This window comes from Anas acuta, chromosome W (assembly GCF_963932015.1).
Source record: "Anas acuta chromosome W, bAnaAcu1.1, whole genome shotgun sequence".
NCBI lineage: Eukaryota > Metazoa > Chordata > Aves > Anseriformes > Anatidae > Anas > Anas acuta.
In genome coordinates, this window is record NC_089016.1 from 18446267 (window position 1) to 18468914 (window position 22648).

Here is a 22648-nt window from a genome sequence, read left to right on the forward strand (position 1 = left end):
TTATTCTCCATGTGTTCAACCTTCCAAACACCTGCAACTTCAGTTGTCTTTTCCACATTTGAAAAGATCAACACTGTGGATAAGCAGTGAATGGCCACTGGAAAACTAAGTCTGTACTACATCTCACTACTCAGAACAACTTGTACTTAAAGTCTTATTGTGCATACATTTTTCAACTTTTAACACCTATAATCAGAAAAGCCAGCTAATTTTTCAGACACCAGTAACTTACTGGTAAGGCACTCACCTATAAAAACTAAGCAGGGAGCAACATACATTTTAAGAAGTTAACTAGGAACACTTAATGTTTCAATTGCTTATAATTGCCAAATTTTAATAAGAAGCTATTCTGGTTGTTCCTCAACATGACTTCTTAAGAAAATGGCCAGAAAGAAAATCATTGCTGAGCATGCTAGTAGAAAATAATTAAGTTCCCATTATTAAAAACATTAATAATAAAAACACAAGCAAACCTAACATCCACTGTAGTAAAAAGCATTCACGTCTCCTTACTTTGAATGAGAAATTCAACAAATAATTGTACAGATTTTTAGTTATCCATTCAGACAAAATAAAAGTGAAACTGATTTTAGACCTACATAAAGCACTTTCCCTGTGTTCTTACTACAGTTCTATTAATCTTACCAAAGTTTTCCCAACTCTTAAACTACAAAAAACGTTCCAGCTTATTTATCCCATAGATACTAAGGTAGTTGCTGTACATAGCAACTGATGAGAGCTCTCTGAATTTTACACACACACACAAACACACACAATAATTAATATCCAATAAGCACCTCAAGAGAAAGCAGCATATCTGAATGAAGACAACATGCAAGAAGTGTGACAGTCTCTACTGAAACCTAAGACCTGAAAATAAAATTTCAAAGACAAAGCATTTGTAACATTACTCTTTTTGAGTATCTGGTCAACACAGGAGAGATTATTTGCTCAAGACATCAGAGATAGGGGTTGCACTGTCACAGACACATGCTTACATTCAAGGAGTTTAATAAATTACATTATATTTAAAAAATAAAAAGAGAGAAGGTTAGAACTATAAAGCCAGGCATTAAAGTATTAAGAAACATCAGAATTATGTTTGCTTACTCCTCCAATTCAGTCCACTGTGCATTATAAGTCATTTGTTAGATTATCATATACTTGTTTTGTTACCCACAGAATCCCTGCTTTATACATGGTACATGACAGATGATGGTCATGAAACCAATGACTTAGATCACATTAAGAAGCTTCTTTCTGTGGGATGTTACACTTTTACTTAGAAATCTTAATAACGTACAGTTAGTAAAAAGAATCAATTAAAAAAAAATCTCATCCAAGAGATCATATACTGGAAGACTGCCAGTTTGTCAAAAACAACTGTTATTACCAACACAACAAACAAAAAAAAAATGTATTTTCTACAGAAAACTTCCATCACAAGGAAAGAAAGAAAAAATAGTTAAAAAAAAAAAAAACTTCTATACTTTAGAACTACTTCTTCTGCCTGTTCCCTAATATGCCCAGAGCCTCTGTGACACAATTAGATCAGATGATTAGAACATAAAAAGCCATGGGGGGGGGGGGGGGTAAATCCCAGGAGCAACTCTGCCTCATACCGACTGAACTTGGGCTTCCTACAACCCAAAGGCAATGTTCTGACTAGGAACACACCCACCCATAATTATACCTCAGAACAGTCCTGCTTTCCTATCACAGCCATACAATTTAACATTAATATTAATCTTACAACAGACTGACATTGTAATGAAATGGACCGACCACTAGGCTACAGAGGTTTCCATTCAACCAATTTACATGAACTACAAAATTACCACTTTAAGAGGCAGAGTTTCATCCTTAACAGCCAATAACCACTGCTTAGGACATTCTCCATGGTTGCTAGCTCCTGCTGGAAGTAGCATTTTGAATGCCTCCACTATTGCATGCAAGCCATTTAGCCACTTGAATCCTGTTGGTTATTCTCTAGTTGCTGATGAGAATCTCTTCTGAGATTTTGGTTTCTTCATGTCACAGAGGGAGATACTTTTCAAAGTATCTTTTTAAAAAAGTATCTTTTTAAAAATCTATTTTTGTCCAGCTCTTGGCATGATCAAGACATTTGAAACTGAAAAGATGCTTAAGGCCAGTGAAATCTCATTCTATATTTCTTAGGGATGCAGCATGAGAAACAATGGGCCTGATATGTTGAAGTGTGAGACGCTCACAACCTCAAATAAATCAAAGAAAACTATGTTATAAATTGATTATGTGTTGTAAAGTAACTCTAAAAATCTCAGTAATAAAGCATGTCAAATTACGCACTCAAGATTTATAAGCAGTTTTAAAACTCACAATTTTGACTCAATTTCAGTCCTCCATATGTAAAATGAAAATAAAATTTTATAGATATACTAAACAAATGTTCTCTAATGTTTGTGAAGCACAGATATATACTTTGATGATAACTCCTACGTAGTTAAAAACACTTCAGCGTTCATTAAAAAACTTGAATACTATACAGCAGGTAATAAGGCAACAGGCTGCACACTGAATGACAAAGAAAAACAAATATATATTAGTTTATAATATAAAAAAATAAAGCTAGGTTTTAAAAATATAAAAAATAAAATATATAAAAAATATACTAGGTTATAACAGTATACTAGTCAGCTGACATTTCCCATGCACCATATGAGGCACTGAATTGGGGACATAAGGGTAAGAGGGAATACAATAATGTAGCTAAATGCCCAGTGCATGGAGAAGGAGACTGGATTATGTTTTTTTCTGAAGTCTGTTCGTACCTTACCTGAGTCCCTGACTTTGCAGCCTAATGTTTTTTAACACTGTTCCTGTAAAATGCATGTCTACACATATACACTGCTGCAAAAAAACAAAATGCTTCATATCAAACCATAGCAATAATTTGAAATGGGAATATCTAATCATATAAAGAATTGAGATCTCTGATTGAAAAAATTTAGAACCAACTGACATAAATACTAAAAAAGCACTAAAAAATAGTCTTCTAGAATTTGTTCTAACTGAAAGACTTTAACATGAGAAATGTTCTTCAATGCATATATATATTTTTTTTAAAGTTATTTGTGTAAACCAAGTAGTCACCTCCAAGTACAGTACCAACAACTACATTCAATTTGACTTGATTTCCTTTTAGAATTTTTGGCCCAGCTGCATGTAGAAATGTCATCCCCTCCCTTTTGCTAGTGAGATTTTCTATAGTGAACAGTCAGGACAGGAAGTGAGACACAAATCATAGGTCCTGCACAATCTCCTCAAACACAATTTCCTCACTCCTGGGGTGCAATAGACATCAACATAAAGCACTTCTCTTCCAAATACTTCACACATCAGGATCGTCTACTAAGTATGTTTGTAACACTAATAAAATAAAAACAAGTACAGATGAATTGTATTGAAAGGTTTTATAATACTGTAATTTTAGAAGTACTTCCTTTTTTGATTTCTAAAAAGCATCATTATTATACAGGGTTATTACCAATACCATATAGATATCACCAACTTCAAACATTTCCTTGTAAGTTTCTCTGTGCAACTGAGTACTCCTTACTGCTGATGATTAAAAATCAACAGCTAACATAACTTGTACGTTAATAAAGGCATATGTAAAGGAAGACTGAAAATAAGTTGTATCATTAAAACAGCCATTTTTTCAATTGTTAAATATTTCTAATAACATATCTTGTGACAGTGAATAGCTATTCTAACACTGAATGATCCAATTCACACCTACCAGACACTAAACTCTAAAATTATCACAGCTCATATTTTTCCAATTCTGTCTCTGGAATAATTTCTAGAGAGCATAAAGTTCTGATTTTGAAAACAATTTATTTCTTAGGTCTAGATATTCAGAATAGGAGTATAATTTCTCCTTCTAGTTACTAGCACTTATCCACTAATTTTACATGTATTGTATAATATTTATGAAGTTAATATTAAAATGAATTTAAAGAATGATTTTAACACTTTGTAATATAATACACACACAAAAAATACCACACATTTACCACTGAACACACAGAAAATTGCAATAGGAAACTGGCTCAAATCAATTCACACTGTTTTTTCATCTAGTATCCTTCAAAATACAGTTTATTTATATTATAGAGGAATATATACATGATTCAGGATTAAAGCAGCATTATAATTATCATCATACAAAAAACAACCTAACCTTTCTAACCTAAAGACATTACTACATATTACCTTGATTTGGCAAGAAGAGACATATGAACATTATTGTCCATGGAGTCCCAAACATGTAATGAGCTTGCACTGGGGTACATGTAGTCTTATGTAGAACAGAGATCCACAAATTGTTTTAGCAGTATAATATTGCTTCTCTGATCCTTCTCTGTATTTCTCTTAAATCCAAATGAAAACACTTTAAATGTAAAAAATATTTTTTAGTGGTATGCCTGTTTCTCTCTTTATTAAAAATATTTTTTAAAACATAAAAATCAGCTTTACAAGATAGCAAAAGCTTCAGTGAAATGTTTTTTTATTAGAATAACTTCATGTAAAACATTTAAGTAGTTGAGAAGAAAAGAAGAAAAAAAACTTGTATGTTTTGAACTTGTTTCTTGCATACAAGGTAGTCAAAAGCACAAAACAGAAGAAAACATTTTCCTTTTTTCCTCTCTCAGTTAAAATAATTGTTACAGCTAACACCTCAAGAATAATTAATTATGTAATTCTATAACATGAATAAAATAACTACAACCTAACCAACTAGCTGTTGTGACAGTGGATCAATTTTAACTCCTAATGCTAGGGTAAGAGAGGTATTAAAGTGAAATAAGTCGAGCTTCCCCCACGCACACACTTAAATGTACTATAAATACAATCAAAAAAAAAAAAAAAAAGCCACCTTACATTTCTCCATTACATATTTGTCCGATATAAAGAAATTTACAACTACATAAACTGTGATAATGTAACTAATTCAGGATTAACCATATATGGCTCAAAATAACCCACCTCATTATAAATCACAAATAGCCAGCATCTTAAGTTTCCCTCTGTAAATACGCCTATTTTTGATATCAAAAAAGTGTATGATTTCTGATTAAAAAAAAAAAAAAAAGCCATAAAACAACTTGACAGGAACTAAATAACTACAGTAGCTCATTTCCTGCTCATATCTCATTTTTCATTTAAGAAGACTGTATTTAAATATAAGTCAGAGAAGTTCACCACTGTTAGCTTAACAAACTCATTTTTGTTAAAATAAGAGTTGGTTTAAACAACAAAATGCTACAGCTAACATTGCTTCCTGATGATGAAAACTAACCAAGAACTACAATTACTTCAGCACTGTCCTTTCTTTCCTGCAAAGCAGAATTACACCCGACCCCCATGCACACTACATGCCAAAAGAAAACAACAACTCAGCTACACACAGAAATAGGGACAGATTGAGACAACTAATGGCTCCCTCAGCAACTCACGAGGTTTAAAATAAAAAGTTGCTTTATCTAAGCATAAACGGTTCGATTCTTCTACATGTACATAGGCCTAAGGCCCTGTTGCAAACAGTGTCTAACAGGACCAAGCAGCACAAAGACAGGAATGGAAGATTAGTGGAGGGAAGGAGGCCGGGATTGGGGCTCAACAGGATCGTCAGGCTTTTTAAAATTCAAACTGCTCCCTGACCAATACAAATCATGGACATGCTACTGACTACTACACGGATTTACAGCATTAAAAACACGCCTTCTATGCGACAGCTATATTAACTTCACCCCTTTAAACATGTATCAGAGCACTCAGAGGCATAATGCAGTTTTAAAACTCTAAACACAAGATCCCAGAAAGTTACTTTATTACATGCAATAACCAACCGTGATTATAATAGATCTGCCTGAACAACTCAAAAGCTTACTTAAAAAGACAAACTATGAAATGTTGATACTTGTTTGTCATTTATAAGTTTCCTTTCTGTATGAAAGATGAAACTTGGTATCTTAAGATTTCCCTCAATTACATAATTTCTGGATGAGTATTTTTATTAGTTCATAGGGTGTTTTTAAACCTACCTCAATTTTTAATAACTCTCAACTCCAACACACCGTAAGTCCAAGATTTACTTTACTGAAAAATTAGCTACCATTTATTTATAAAGACCTGACACTTAATCAACAGTCAATTACAAAACACATTTGACCTGTTAAAATGACACCTAATTACGTATTCAAACATCGTGGACACAAACAGCCAATAACAACCTCAGGATCTCAAAGTGATATGGCCTGACAAGAAAGGATGACACTTCTTAAACGTTCCTCACTTTTCACTTAATTAAATTTGATTCTCAAGTACTTAGGGTAAGATCTCATCTTCATCTTGGCCCCTGAAATGCCATAAATGTACCACTTTACACACAATCCCTTTCCCATTTTCTGTTTGTTAGAAAACAAGATAGTATTTATTTTGATTTTAGTACATATGCTTGTCTATTTTAGTACATATGCTTGTCTATCTGTATTTCGTGGATCTGCAGGTGCCTGTGTCTTGTCAATCTCCCCACAAGGTCTAGTTTTACTCTAAAAATATATGAAATGAAGTGATTAACACACTAACCAATCATTATCTTAGAGATCAAACATTTGCACATTATAAATCCATGTGCATTCAAACTTTTGAATGTTCAGAATTGAGTTTGTTAAAAGAAGAGAATGGTAAAGATAGACATTTTTGTTTCTAGGTATTTACATTGTCTCTCTTGCCCCATTTCTCCACTTACTCCTTCCTCAGTTCAAAGGGCTGTCTGTGCTGGGACCTTACACCAGGGAACTTACTTGCCATAGCTGTAAATATGGAACAGGATCGGTGCACGTTTGCGTGTAACTATTATTTCCTCCTCCTTCTCAGCTCCGGGTTGAGGCCTGTCACTGAGAAGCCGCTTCATCTTTCCAATCCCCGAGCGTCGGCAGGCAGGCCTGCGCTCTCTACCGGGCCTAGGCCTCCCGGCAGCCCGGAAAAAAACAATCTCCTCCACTAAACCCGAGCGAGCAGAAAGGGGAGCTACGAAATAAACACCTCCGGTTGCCACTTATTCCCCTCTACCCCGGATAACATCTAATCCCCTCTGCTACCTGCAGCGTTGGGCCGCCTGGGCTGTAAGGCCCGGCCCGTTGCTGGAGAGGGCAGGGAGAAGGGGAGACAAGGAGGGGGATTACCTGAGCAAATCGGCGTCTGAATCCAACGAGAATCCGAGAAAGGGAGAGAGAATTCCACCCCCCTCCCTCCTCAGAGGAGCTGTCGCTACTAGGCCGCCGCCGCGGAGCGGGAGGAGAGGAGATAATATAACAACAATAATCCGGGCCGGGAGGGGGGCTGGTTCCTCTTCCGTCTCCTCAGTGCAGCGAACATGTAGAGCTGGGGGGTGAGCGACCGAGACAAATCCCTTCCCCCAAATCTACTTCACAACATCAACGCGGGCTGGGCCGCGCTGGGCCGAACCTGTTCCGAGACACAGTCCGAGCCGCAAGGGAGCGAGGGCGGGGGGGAGGGCGGGGGGGAGGGGCGGGGGGGGCAGGGCAGCGCTGCCAAGAGGCCGCCGCTTCCTCTGCGTGCGAGTGCAGGAAGACGGGGGAGGGGACAGCCTAGGCACGGTGAGTCGGTACCGAGCGAGAAGCGGGGGGGGATAGGGAGAAGAAGTGGGGGTGGAGAAGGAGGGAGAAGGAGAAGGAAGGAGAAGGAAGAGGGAAAAGGAAAAGATCGAATCCTGTGTGTATGTCTTTCTCGCTCCCTCTCAGAACAAAATGCCGACCGGAAGTGCAGTTGCAGGAATGACTCCCTCCACCGGCGCCAAACACTAACAGCCTCCCCGTTTCCTTTACCGCCTCCTTCTCGCTCGCTCAGCGAGCACCGCTTCCGCTGTCGCCACTGCGCTGCTCCACGTCGTTCCCCTCCTGGCTTTGCCGCAGCTGGAGAGACTCCCTCTGTCTCGCCGCGCTTGTCGGCGGCGGGCACAACTGAATTTCCGCTGCGCGGTTGTCTCTCCCTATCTCCACCTCTGCAGCTGCCGCCTGAGTTTCTCTTTCTTTTATTTTCCTTTCTGGTGTACGAAACGTGATCGGAGTTTACGCTCAGACCTGCGCTGAGACGAAGGCAGTCAGCGATTCGTGAAGAAGTGACCGTTGAAAAAACAAACAAACAAACAAAATGTTTTGAGTTTATTTTTGTCTGCCTTGAGGATGGTGGGAAGGAGGACCGCAAATGACTGCAAAAAGCCGCCTCGCAGGAGGCATACTTAAAAACGCGCCTTATAATAAAACCACAAAGGTGGCAGTCCCCCTCCGGCCCAGCGAGTGAGGAAACACCCGATGCTGAAAGTGATGGGGTGAGGAATTTCCAGGTGGACATATCGAACTGGAGTGGCTTTTAAAAACAACCTTTTTGGACGAGCACGGGGAAAAATGCAGATCTTGAGGTGAAGGGTCCTATGCTGGAGGTTGATGCTCACCACCACCACGAGATTTACTGGAAATATTTTAAATCTGGGTTGTGAAGGACTGTTTGGAGAAAGAGAATGTCCTAGTATGAAAGATTTTGTTTATCCTCTATACAGGCAAAACTGAATAATCATACCACAGGATAATAGTGAAGAAGCATTTACATTTAATGATTTAACTGTCTTCTCATACTCACTTCTGCTGTGAGTGTGTGCTCCTCAATACTTCGACAAAAATCCTTTGATGTTTAAAGGAAGCCTTGCTCGACTGTGGACTTCAGGATTCAGCCATGCAATTGGACACAACTAGCTGTAAATATCCTGTGACATAAACAGATCCTTTAAGTTCTGGATGGATAAAGAGGTATCTTACACCAATGCACTTGAATTTTTCAGTCTTATAATTTTCTGTATAATGGTCTGTCTTTAAGGCAGATTTTAAATGCATCTCTCAAGCCTAACTATTAAATTTGTAATGTTGGATGAATCAAAGTTCAATTTACAAATGTGTTTGAAAGTACAGAAATGAAAATGGCACTGGAGAATATGGTAATTCAGTACTGGAAATACTTATATCTAATGTGTATATATGCTCATGTAAATTTAATGGAGATGGTGTAAACCAGGCTCTGAAAATATGTATTATATACCTTTGTTGCAACTTAATATAAAAGGTCCTAATCCTATATTTGTTTATACATTTAAAATTTCAAGTTATCCATTTGAAATAAAGGAGAATAATTGGTGAAGTAGATGAAGCATGTTCATAAATCTTTGTGCTTAATTTAATACAGTGCAACTCTGTAAATCAAGGGGGATTTTTTTTTTTTCATAATAAACTAAAGTTTAATAAACTGTCTCTTTAGAGTCCACACACATGTATGGACATACAGGACTTACGCACCTATGAATTCAAAGGAAAATGTTATTCTAACATGACAAAGTTGGCCTAGGAATACTATTTCAATCTACTTCTAACATATTGTTACCGATTCATGTTGTTGGAATCTTTATGTGATTTCATTAATTTATATAAAGATTTTTTTTTTCTTAATTGGTGATTTAGATACTGCAATTTTATTTTTTTAAATGCCAGGTGTTTTCCATATCAAATATGGTTTAGCCAGTGCAATCATCGTGGTAAGACACACCTATTTGGCTATTCCGTTTTAGTCAGAATTTTCCAGTGAGAATGTCACTGGCCCATTTTATGCTTTTAAAATCTTGTTTAACTGAAGGAATTTGTAGAAATGGCTATTTTGTTTGAATACTATGATGTTACTACCTGCATGAGAAAGCAACTAATTTATTAGTTGATTTAGAAGATGTTATTGTAACATGTTTGAGCAAATGAGGAATTTTTTTTCCTTAAGGGAAATTAATTTATTGGTTTTTTTTTATTATTATTATTCCTTTAGATATTACTTTAATCCATTTTTTAAAATGAAAGTTCAAATTCTTCAATTGTGTTTATACAAGTGGTTCCCTGTATTCCTTTTGTCTTCAAAGGTTTACTCACAAAAAATGATTGCAGAATGAAAGCTCACATTACTAAAAATATTTTAGTATGCATGGGGTGTATCTCATTATATGTGAAATAGCCAAAAAAAAATGGATAAAAATTAGTATTTCGGAATATTATCAGAAAACATATCAAAAGAGACTTTAAACCTTATTTCTGTTCCAGGCCTTAGTCATAGGGCAGAGGTAGTTCTAATCTGTATGGGAGGAGGTATGCAGTCAACCGCGACTGTGGCACACTAAGGAGTGTACACTGAACTAAACAAAGCTGCTGGCAGTACGGAAGAGGGCAAAGCTATCTAAAATCCCCGGATAAATCCACACCTGGTTATGAAAATGAACTGCAAATTTCAGGGTAAAGCTTTAGAACCTAATCCCGATGCCTTTGAAGTCAAAGGAGAATGTGTCTTTTGCTCTAAATAAATGACTGAGCTCCCATAAATCTAAACTGTTTTCACAGTCATTTATTTTGCGACTAATTTCTTGTTCTTCAAAGGGAACAAATAATTCAGTATTTTTAATGTAATTTTAAAAGGCAGGAATTAAAGATTCAGATGCTCCTGACAGATGGAACCCATGGTACGGACCCATGTGGGAGCAGTTCTTGAAGACCTGCTGCCTGTGGGAAACCCACACAGGATCATTTTGGGAAGGACTGCATCCCATGGGAGGGACCTCATGCTGGAGCAGGGGAAGAGAATGACCGTGAAGGAGCGGCAGAGACAAAGTGCTATAGACTGACCACAACCCCCGATTTGCCATTCCCCGTTGTCGCTCAGGGAGGGCATAGAAGAGGGTGGGGGTGGGGGAGGTATCCTGTTTGCTTTTAGTTTTTAAATGTTCTAGCTTGCTAGTGATAGACAATAAATTTTATTAATCTCCCTACGCGGAGTCAGTTTTGCGTGTTGTGAGAAACACTCTGTAGCCAATAACATAGGCTCAGCCAATGATCTCAGTGAAGTAGCATTTTTTTTATTCGCAATTGCAGTGGTGGGCATCCCACAAGCAGGACAGCACACCTACTAGTTACATAGCTGTGGTGGTTTTACCAAGCTAGGCAGCTGAACACAAAAACCACTCTCTCACTCCCCCTCCTTAGATGAGGAGGGGATGAAGTAAAGGAAAGAACAACTCACGGGTTGAGATAAGGATAATTTAAAGGAAAAAAAAAAAGAATAATTATTAAGGAAAGATTATTATTAATCAATTTAACTAAAGGGAAAAAAGGGAAAGGGGAAAGGGAGGGGAAAAAAAATCAGAAAAAAAAAAAAACAAAACAAGTAAAGGCTATGTGGAAGTGCAGAGGAAGGAAATTACTCTCTACTTCCCACAAATAAGCGATGCTTGACCACGTCCTTGAAGCAGGGCCTCAACGCACGTAGCCGGTGTTCGGGAGGAGGACCTATGTTTTTGCAACGAGAGCCCACCCCTCCCCTCTTCCTGTTTCCACCTTTTATTGCCGAGTGTGACATCATATGGTATGGAATATCCCTTTGGTTGGTTTAGGTCAGCTGCCCTGGTGATGTTTCTTTCTCATTTTTTTTGCCCACCCCCTAGGAGGGTTAGAGAGAGTCCTGATGCTGTGCCAGCACTGCTCAGCAGCAGACACAACACTGGTGTGATACCACTGCTGTTCTAGCTACAAGTGCAGAGTACAGCACTGTATGGGTTGCTGCAGGGAAAGTTAACAACCCAGCCAGACCCAGTACAACCTCCACCCCTTATTCCATACCATTTGTGTCACTCTCAGGTCCCCCATGCTTTAGCATATAAGTATTCTCATCACCATTGTTCCTTGTTCTTTAACAGATTGATAGGTAGGTATATCTTTTCATTCTGTAGGTCTTTCTCGGAAAATGTTCATAAGAACTGTTGGCGATTTGGTCTTCATCTGCCAAAGTGGTCACTCAGGGCAGGCAAAGTTGGATGTCTGGACGCCAGCACCAGCTTAGCTCAAGTCCTTGTTGCACTCGCCCGGTTCTTTGCAAAGTTGACCTGTCATTGATCCTGCAGTGTCTTCCTACAACGTATAACTTAGATTACAGATTAGTTTTCTCTCAAGGTTAAATCTCCTTGAGGCACGCACTTGATATCCCCATTCTTTTGCATGACCCACCAGGTATACCCTGGTCCTTGGGCGAAGACAATCCCACGAGTGGGTTTGCCTTTTCCTGAGGCAGGAGCAACCCACACCGCCTTCCCCATCCACTTTCCTACATGCACTACGGGGACTTTAGCTCCTTTCACTGTGTGTAGGGGTTTTGTTTCGGCAGGACCAGCATGGCTGTCAGACCCCCCCTGTTGTTAACAAGCCAAGTGGCTTCTGGTAGATTTATATCCCATTGTTTCCATGTCCCAGCACCCAATGCTCGTAACGTAGTCCATTGTACCTCTCAACCTTCCCAGAGGCTTGTGGGTGATAAGGGATGCGGTACACCCGCTCAATACCATGCCTCTTGGCCCAGGAGGTGACAAGATTGTTTCGGAAATGACTCCCATTGTCAGACTCGATTCTCTCTGGCGTACCATTATGCCACAGCACTTGCCTTTCTAGGCCCAAGATGGTGTTTCGGGCCGTGGCATGCTTTACGGGGTATGTTTCCAGCCACCCAGTAGTTGCTTCTACCATGCTGAGTATGTACCACTCATCCTGTTTTTCTCAGCTATCCTCCTTGTTTGGGACAGTGGGACCTTCCCTTTATCTGCTTAACATACTCCCCACTGCTATGCCGCACAATTGCTTTTGAATATGTAAGGTTAGTAGAATTTTCCACTGCAAAAACACGTTCTATTGCAAAAAGACAACTTCGTTTCTCACATTGGTATCCCGAACAAGTGCTCTTCTTCTCTTGCTGAGATTTTAAGTGAAGAGGTGAAGGTGTGTGGTGGTTTTACTCGGGTGGGTGACCGAGCTCCACCACAACTGCTCTCTCACTCCCCCTCCTCGAAGAGGAACGGGGAGAAAATATGATGAAAAGGGCTCAGGGGTTGAGATAAGGATGAGGAGATTGCACAGTAATTAGCGTGATGGGCAAAACAGACTCAGCATAGGGAGATAGTAAGATTTATTACCTATTAGTAACAAACTAGAGAAGTGAGAAACAGATGAAAGAAACCAAAAGCACCTTCCCCCCCCCATCCGCCTTCTTCCACCTCCTCCCCCCCCGAGTGGCGCAGGGGAACGGGGGAATGGGGGTTTATGTCCAGTCTATAGCACTTCTCTGCTGCTCCTTCTCGGTCACTCTCGTCCCCTGTGCTGTGGGGTCCCTCCCACGGGATGCAGTCCTTGCTGAACTGATCCGGCGTGGGCTTCCCACAGGCAGCAGCTCTTCCAGAACTGCTCCAGATATGGGTCCGTACCACGGGGTCCATCCCTCAGGAGAAAACTGCTCCAACCTGGCTCCCCTATGGGCAGCAGCTCCTGCCAGTTCACCTGCTCCTGTATGGTCTCCTCTCCACGAGCTACAGGTCCGGCCCGGAATCTGCTCCGGCAGGGGTCTTCCACAGGCGGCAGCCTCCGTCGGTGCAGGGCCACCTGCTCCACCATGGTCTCCTCCACGGGCTGCAGCGTGGAACCCTGCTCCACCGTGGTACTCCATGGGCTGCAGGGGGACATCCTGCTTCACGTCACCATGGTCCTTACCACAGGCCGCAGGGGACTTCTGCTCCGGCGCCTGGAGCACCTCTCCCCCTCCTTCTTCACTGACCTTGGCACCTGCAAGGCTGTTCCTCACTCCTCTCACTCTCCCAGCTGCTGTGTGGCGCAGCTTTTTTTTTTCTTGTCTTAAATATTCTCTTGTAGAGGCGCAAAACAACATCACTTATTGGCTCAGCTCTGGTCAGCAGTGAGGCCCTTACCAAACATGAGGCAGCTTCTAGGTCCTCCTCACAGAAGTCACCCCTATGGCCCCCTGCTACCAGAACCTTGCCATGTAAACACACTACAAGGTGATGGCTAGTATGTGGTGTGAAGTACTCAGTTCTATGTTAGGCATGTTGGAAGTGTGTGTGTGTGTGTAACTGGACTTTTCTTAATCTGAGGTTCTTGCCCAGGCTTAGGTGCAAAAGGTGTTGAGCACCCAGTAGTTGCTTCTACCATGCTGAGTATGTATCGTTTGCCTTGGTGGGTTTGTGGGAGTGGTCCAATATAGTCAATTTGCCAGGCCCCACCATATTGAAACCCTAGCCACCTCCCCCTGTTCCAGGGAGATTTTACCTTCATGGCTTTCTTGATTGCAGCACAGGTCTCACACTCATGGGTAACCTGTGTAATGGCCTCAGTGGTCAGGTCTACCCCTCGATCACAAGCCCATCTGTAAGTGGCATCCCTCCCCAGATGTCCTGATGTTTCATGGGCCCATCAAGCTACAAGCAGCTCACCCTTATGTCCCCAGTCCAGGTCCACCTGAGCCACTTCAATTTTCGAAGCTCTATCCACTTCTTCATTGTTCTGATGTTCTTCAGTAACGCGACTCTTGGGCATGTGGGCATCTACATTACATACTTTTACATCCAGGTTTTCTACACGGAACGCAATATCTTGCCACAGGGTAGCAGCTCAAATAGGTTTACCTCTGTGCTGCCAGTTGCTCTGTTTCCATTGCCGCAGCCACCCCCACAGCTCATTTGCCACCATCCATGAGTCAGTGTAGAGATACAGTACTGGCCATTTTTCTCTTTCGGCAGTCTCTAGGGCTAGTTGTATGTCTTTTACTTCTGCATACTGACTCAACTCGCCTTCACCTTCCATGGCCTCCACAACTCGTCGTATGGGACTCCACACAGCAGCTTTCCATTTCCAATGGCTCCGTATCACACGGCAGGATCCGTCAGTAAACAACACATACTGCTTTCTGTCTTCTGGCAACTCATTGTATGGTGGTGCCTCTTCAGCATGGGTTACCTCGTCGGCACTCTGAAATGTCTGTCTTCCGGCCAGTCCATGATCTCTTCCAGAGTTCCTGGGCGATTAGGTTTTCCCATTCGAGACCGCTGTGTAATTAACGCTATCCACTTACTCCACGTAGTATCAGTCGCATGGTGTGTAGTTGGAATTTTCCCTTTGAACATCCAATGTAACACAGGTAGCCATGGTGCCAAGAGGATCTGTGCTTCTGCGCCCACAACTTCTGAAGCAGCTCGAACACCCTCATATGCCATGAGTATCTCTTTTTCAGTTGGGGTGTAATTGGCTTCTGATCCTCGATAGTCCCAGCTCCAGAAACCCAGAGGTCGACTGTGGGAAATGAATTTGCAGGTGGCTTTGCGCTGTTTCACATGTCCCTGAATTAGAGATAATGAGGAAACAAGCGGTAGAAACAAACATTTGAGCAAGGTTGAGATAAAGTAAATTGGCTACTGTGTTAAAGATGAGCTTTGGGGCAATGGCCAATTGCTGGCTGGCTCGAGGCGCGTGTCTGAGGGTCTCTAACCAATTGTATGACAGATTCAGGCGCGTGGACAGCACATGGGGCTACAGGGAAAGTACATGTAGTAGTGAAAAAGGGCACTAAAGGACTACTGTTCAAGAGCCATCAGGAGTCCGTGTCTTGCATCCCTTCAAATGGTGACCCTGATGAGGAGTAGCAGCGCTGCACGAGCGTCCGAAGGGAACCCAGCTGAACGAGTCAAGCTCGCAGCTGGACTGCAGCTTCAGCCCCTGGACATCACCTGAAGGACATATTAGCAGCTGGGCATTGATCATGGGAGCTAACCTTGTGGCAGAAGAGGTTATAGTAAAACTATTAATGCAACTGCTAACAAAAAGGGGAGTGAAATATGATCTGTTTAAGATAAAACTATTGTTGAAATTTTTGCAAAAGAATGGGGCCCCGTCCACAGTTTCGGCGGTGTTTGACTTAAAAACATGGGAAAATTCTGGGACAACTATACGGGACGATGCCTCGGGGGGAGATACTACAGCTGCTGAGGTGATGACGATATTTGCGCTTAGCAACTAAGACACTGAGATCATGGCAAGCAGAAAAAAGGGAACCGACAGCGGCCGCTCAGGCTATGCAGGCAGGTGAAATAAAAAGCGGTGACTGCATACCACCAGAGAAAGCAAACCTGATAGACTTGGGAATAGAGGCAGAGACAATATCCCAACCCATGGCAGCCACTCTGTACTCGATGCCATTGCGTCCATCAGCGCCGCCATCGCCGCCGCCCGCCCCGCTGTCAGTTTCTGGACACCCGCCGCCGGCTGCTGCGTTTCTCCGGTTTGAGAAACGGGCGCTGCCATGTTTCGCCTGCTGCTGCACACGGGCCCGCCGCCCCGCGGGCCCCCGCCCTCCGCCTGCCGCCGCCGTCGCCGCTGCTGCCCCCCACGCCATCCCCCCTACCCCCCACCCCCGGGCCGGCCTCCCCCCGGCTCGCCAGCCCCTCTGCTGGCGCTGCGGGCCGCCGCCGGCAGCTCGGCCAAGGATGCGGGTGGATCCCCTGAAAAGGCAGCCACAGATCTCAGCAGGGAAAACAAGAAACTCAATAAATCCCAGCAACTGATAAAATTTTTCAAAGAATGTGGTGCTGTAGGGGTTATCTTCCACGTTGGAATTTCATCAGTATCTCTAGGAATCTTCTACCTGGCTGTGTCAAGTGGTGTGGATATGACTGCAGTTCTCTTCAAACTTGGTTTCAGTGAATCATCGCTGCAATCTAAAAGGGCTGCTGGTACAAGCACATTTGTGTTGGCATATGCTATTCACAAATTGTTTGCTCCAGCATTACAATAGTTTCTGTGCCATTTATTGTCCGATACTGCCGGAAGATTGGTTTCTTTAAACCTCCTACCCCAAATCCGTGATAACTTCTTGTTTTTTAATCGCCCAATGTGGGGCTCAAGGAATTTGAGATAAGGATGACAGTTGAGAGAAGTAACGATCAAAACATGGACTGGACATTTTTATGAACATAAAAGTTGTGAAGAATTCAATAAAGTTGTAATTGTGAAGGAATGTGTTTCATATTAGTGTGGTGAAGGGATGAGGGGTGGTGTGTGAGTAAATTGTCCACCTCGTTGGTGTCGTGATGATGTTATGTTTATTTTGGTGTGGGGAATTCTTTTTCTTTTTGGTGTAAGCGAAGTTTGTGAAGATTGTGGTAGTTGTAAAGAGTATATTGTGATTATTCTTAAATATGCTTTTCAGAAAGGCGAGGGGTGGAATGTAGTGGATTTACATGGCAAGCTTTTGGTAGCAGGGGGCCATAGGTGTGGCTTCTGTGAGAAGAATCTAGAAGCTGCCCCATGTTAGGTAAGGGCCCCGGTACTGACCAGAGCCGAGCCAATAAGCAATATTGTTTGAGCCTCTGTGAGAACAGATGTAGGAAAGAGAAAAAAAAAAAAAGCAAAAAAAAAACAAAACACTGCACTTCACAGCTGCTGGGAGAGTGAGAGGAGTGAGGAACAGCCTTGCAGGTGCCAAGGTCAGTGAAGAAGGAGGGGGAGAGGTGCTCCAGGCACCGGAGCAGAAGTCCCCTGCGGCCTGTGATGAGGACCATGGTGAAGCAGGCTGTCCCCCTGCAGCCCATGGAGTACCATGGTGGAGCAGGGTTCTGCGCTGCAGCCCCACTGCCATGGTTACCACCGTGGATACCCTCTCAGCAAGAACCAGATGGAGTGCCAGAGTGGATGTCTCCACAGTAACAGATGCCACTTTGTGGGGTACTCACATTCATAAAATTCCATTGAACATCAAAGAACCAATTGGGAATGACTGTAGTGTATTGCTGTTAGGACAATCAAGTACAACTTTGACCAGATTGTTTGTTTTGCCAGGGATAATTGATGCTGATTATAATGGAAAAATCCAAGCTATGGCTTGGACACAGTCTCCACCATTGTCAATACCAAAGGGAACTAGAATTGCTCAATGAATTCTTTTCCGAGCAGTAGTCTGCAGGACTTTGTTCAAGAACAACTCCAACGAGGACATATTTTTCCGACAAACAGCCATGGAATTCACCAGTGTTTGTCATCAAGAAGAAGAGCGGGAAAGGGAGATTACTGCATGATTTGCGATGAATCAATGCAGTGATCGAGGACATGGGCTCCTTGCAGCCAGAAAACAAACAAAACAAAAAAGGAAAAAAAAAAAGAAAAAAAAAAAGAGAAAAAAAAGAAAAAAAAAAGAAAAAAGAAAAACTAGTACCTTTCGATATTGTATCAGACTTGCAGTATGCTGTAGGTGTTGCTCAGTGCATTGAGAGGGCACATTTGAGATATATCCCAAAGGAAAACTTGTTTCTAAAATTTAAAGAGCTGTTATTTTTGGTAGAGCAGCGAGTGCACCTGTATTGTTGTCGTGGTTTAACCCGGCCGGCAGCTAAACACCACGCAGCCGTTCGCTCACCCTCCCCCCTCCCTCTCTGGGACGGGGGAGAGAAATGGAAAGTGAAGCCCGTGAGTTGAGATAAAGACAGTTTAATAAGACAGGAAAATAATAATAACAAAATAATAATAACAATAATAACAATAATAACAATAATAATAATATGGTGATAATAGGGAAATAATAATAATATGTACAAACAAGTGATGCACAATGCAATTGCTCACCACTCGCTGACCGATGCCCAGCCTAACCCCGAGCGGTCCGGCCCCCTCCCCCCGGCTAGCCACCCCTATATATTGTTTAGCATGACGTCAGATGGTATGGAATACCCCTTTGGCTAGTTTGGGTCACCTGTCCTGGGTCTGTCCCCTCCCAGCTCTTACTGCACCCCCAGCCTGCCCGTTGGCAGGACAGAGCAAAAGGCTGAGATGTCCTTGGCTTAGTATAAGCACTGCTCTGCAACAATTAAAGCATCGGGGTGTTATCAGCACTCTTCTCATCCTAAGCCAAAACACAGCATTCCACCAGCTACTAGGAAGAAAATTAATTCTGTGCTAACTGAAACCAGGACAATTGTATTATTCATATGTGGAGCCACACCATGTTACCTGGTATTTTTGCAGAGGGTAACGCACATGCTGACCAGCTAACTAATATGACCCTGACTGCCCTGGTGCTTAAGGTGCTGGAGCAAGCACGGTTATCCCATGCCTTTTTCCATCAATCCGCCAAAGTCTTGGCGAAACAATTCACTATATCGATCACTGACGCCAAATTGATTGTCCAAACACGTGCTGACTGTCAACAACATGTTTCGACCCCGTCTTTAATGGTAAACCATAGAGGTCTACGGTCCTTACAGTTATGGCAGACCGATGTAACGCATATTCCATAATTTTGTCGCTTGAAATATGTTCACGTATCAGTAGATACTTTCTCTCATGCTATTTGGGTGACAGCTGCGGCAGGTGAAACTAGTCGCCATGTCCAGGCTCACTTCTGTGTCGCTTTTGCAGCGCTAGGCATCCCAAAGGAAATAAAAACCGAAAATGGCCCCACCTATGGTAGTCACTCCCTTTAAACCTTTTTTCAAACTTGGGTTATCCAACACATCACAGGCATTCCTCATTCCCCCATGGGTCAAGCCATTGTAGAGCGCACACATGGCACCTTGAAAACACTGCTAGATAAACAAAAAGGAGGAGACACCCAGGAAAGAGCTCAGAACAGGTTGGGAAAGGCACTTCACGTAATGAATCACCTATCATTACCCTTTCCTCACGAAGAGCTATCGCCCATCGTAAAACATCAGTTGACCCAGAGTTTCGGCGGGACGTGGAATTGCGGAGGGCCGCGGGAAACGGAGTTGCGGCGGGACGTGGAATTGCGGAGGGCCGCGGGAAAAAGAGTTGCGGCGGGACGTGGAATTGCGGAGGGCCGCGGGAAACGGAGTTGCGGCGGGACGTGGAATTGCGTGGGCCGCGGGAAATTGACGTGATCACGGTGTGATGCGGGACATCCGAGATCGAGCTGCTACGGGAGACCAGAGGCATCAGTGGACAACGGCAGCCGACCCTCACCATGTGGCGAGTCGGCACAGAGCAGAGGGACGGACATCAGGACCCTGCAGCCTGTCTGACGTAACCATGGAGGCAGCGGCGGCTGTGCTGCTTCTCTTTGGCATTCTTTTTATGAGAGGTTTATCTTGCAATGCAAAAAAGACTATTCGTCCCCAGATCGGTGTTATAGCTATGTTTCTGGATAACATTCCGTGGGGTTGCCTCATTCTACAGATTACTAATGACGATTTAGCTCTATTGCAGGGCAGGAGTGCAGAGACGCAGATTACACTGCCAAATGACCACCGGCAGGCTCGTTCACAAACACCTTCTAGGATTGCAGCTGGCACTGCCTGCAGCCGTATAGCAGACGTTACACTCTCTTTCCTAACTAGTAATCATGTGTCTCATCCATTTGTGGTGAATGGTCAGTGGCAAAAAGAAAAGGGGGAGAGTAAGGGGCGGCAAAGACACAAACGGTACCAGGAGGATGCCACTGACACTAACAGCACGGGTAATAGGAGTAGCATAAGTGACATAGGTGCAGGGCGGCGGCAGGCACTGCCGCGCTGTGGGGCATTCTGCCTGCTGCTCGCCCTCACCTGCCTGTGCACTGCTGCCGACAGTGCTAGAGCAAAATGTGAAGAATCCCAGTTCCTATGTAGTAATGGACGCTGTATTCCTTTACTCTGGAAATGTGATGGTGATGAAGACTGCTCAGATGGCAGTGATGAGAGTGCTTGTGTGAAGAAGACGTGTGCTGAATCTGACTTTGTCTGCAACAGTGGTCAGTGTGTGCCAAACAGATGGCAGTGTGATGGGGATCCGGACTGTGAAAATGGGTCTGATGAGATTGCTGATCTGTGTTATATGAGAACATGCCAGGTAAATGAAATCAGCTGTAGTCCTCAGTCAACCCAGTGTATCCTGGTGTCCTGGAAATGTGATGGTGAAAAAGACTGTAACAGAGATCCTGATTGCAAGGATGGAAGTGATGAAATTAACTGCCCTTCTCAGACCTGCAGGCCAGACCAGTTCAGATGTGTAGATGGGAACTGTGTCCATGGAAGAAGGCAGTGCAGTGGTGTGAGAGACGGTCTGGATGGCACTGATGAAGCAAACTGTAACAATGTTATTCAGTGCTCAGGACCTGGCAAATTCAAGTGCAGAAGTGGAGAATGCATAGATATCAATAAAGTGTGTAACCAGCAGAGAGACTGCAAGGACTGGGGTGATGAGCCCCTGAAGGAATGCAACATAAATGAATGTGACTGTCCAGCTGGGTTTGACTTTGTAGAAAAGAGAAACTGTGGAATTGATGAATGTCAAAACCCTGGTATCTGTAGTCAAATCTGTATCAACCTGAAAGGTGGCTACAAATGTGAACGTAGCCGTGGCTATCAGATGAATCCTGCTACAGGAACTGGGAAAGGGCCATACCGGTACAAAAACACAAATAACACCTGTGATTACAATGACGCTGCTAAGCAGGGTTTAGGAGTTTATAGCATGGAGACAAGGGGTAACAACTACAGTGTTTGGAACAATTGTGCAGCTTTGGCCTTACCTCCTGATGTGCTTCTGATTTGTGGGGATAGGGCCTGGCAAGGTATCCCTGCGAATGCTATCAGATGTCCATGTTACTTAGATAAACTCATTGTATTTGCTCCTAGCTTGTTACAGTTGCGTGAGATCACCAGACATAAATGGGCATTGCTTACATCGGATTGCAATGATAATGTTGAATTGTGTGGGGTTGCAGCTAGAGCGGCATTAGCAATTTCAGTGCCTGGAGTGGCATCTGCGGCCGCACATAACAACTTAGAAAAATTGGAATGCTGGGCCGAGAGGCAAGCCTATGCCACGACAGAGATACTTGAGGAGATATTACCAGATCAAAATAGTCTGCGACATCTGCTTTTACAGGATCAAGCTGCTATTGACATCTTGCTTTTGGCTCAAAGGAATGGGTGTGAGGACTTTAAGGGAATGTACTGTTTAAACCTTTCTCATCATAATGAGTCAATTCACAAATCCATTACTTTCCTGAAAGAGCATATGAGAAAGATTCAATATGGTATCAATCCTTTCAATCAATGGTCCACTGACTTGCTTGAAACAAGGTGTAGATGGTTGCTGGGTTTAGTCACAAGGGGATTAAGGATTTGGTTTATGGTGGTGGTAATCATCGTTGTGTGTTGTAAGTATAGCTAAAGAGTCACTTGTAAAACTGCTGTGTCGGGCTTGGTTTGCTCAAAAGAAGAAGGGGGAATTGTTGAGGGATTTCTTGAAACAGCAAAAATCCCATGGCTTGCTGTAGCTGAGCAAACCAAGCTACCAGGGCAACTATGAGAAGTTCCCATGACAGTGTTCCCACATCGCCCAATTGAGGAATTCAGAAAAATATTGTTACCAGTAGCTGGCTTCAAGGGCAAGGTCTATGTGACTGCTAATCACAAGGGGGTTGTTTTCTTGCAGGTGGGGTTGTTTTCTTGCAGTTGTTTGTCTGAGTGCTCTTGACCAATAATCTTGTGTGAAACACTGTCCACCCCTGTTAAGTTCTCTATAAAAGTTAGGCTATTCGGGCAATAAAATGGAGCATGATCTGACTCTGCTGGTGTCTGTCATGCTTTCGGCCGTGCTTCCTGCAACAGTTTTGCTTCCATTGCCGTAACCATCCCCACAGGGCATTTGCTACCATCCATGAATCGGTGTAGAGATAGAGA

The 22648-nt window shown here is 42.9% G+C and overlaps 1 protein-coding gene and 1 long non-coding RNA gene across 6 annotated transcripts in view; one reads left to right on the top strand and one right to left on the bottom strand.

Moving 5' to 3' along the window:
* Positions 1 to 7545, bottom strand: part of LOC137847005 (nipped-B-like protein) — a 199244-nt gene extending 191699 nt beyond the window's left edge. For 3 of the 5 annotated variants that reach the window (XM_068665187.1, XM_068665185.1, XM_068665188.1), the window contains exon 1: positions 7233 to 7545. The gene's annotated coding sequence lies outside the window, so the exon portion shown is untranslated. The remainder of the gene's footprint in view (positions 1 to 7232) is intronic. The other 2 variants (XM_068665189.1, XM_068665191.1) reach the window with 1 other exon arrangement.
* A 34-nt stretch (positions 7546 to 7579) lies between these two features.
* Positions 7580 to 10478, top strand: LOC137847057 (uncharacterized). Its single transcript, XR_011090761.1, has 2 exons — positions 7580 to 7667; positions 7812 to 10478. It is a non-coding gene; the product is annotated as an uncharacterized lncRNA (long non-coding RNA).
* Positions 10479 to 22648: the final 12170 nt, after the last annotated feature.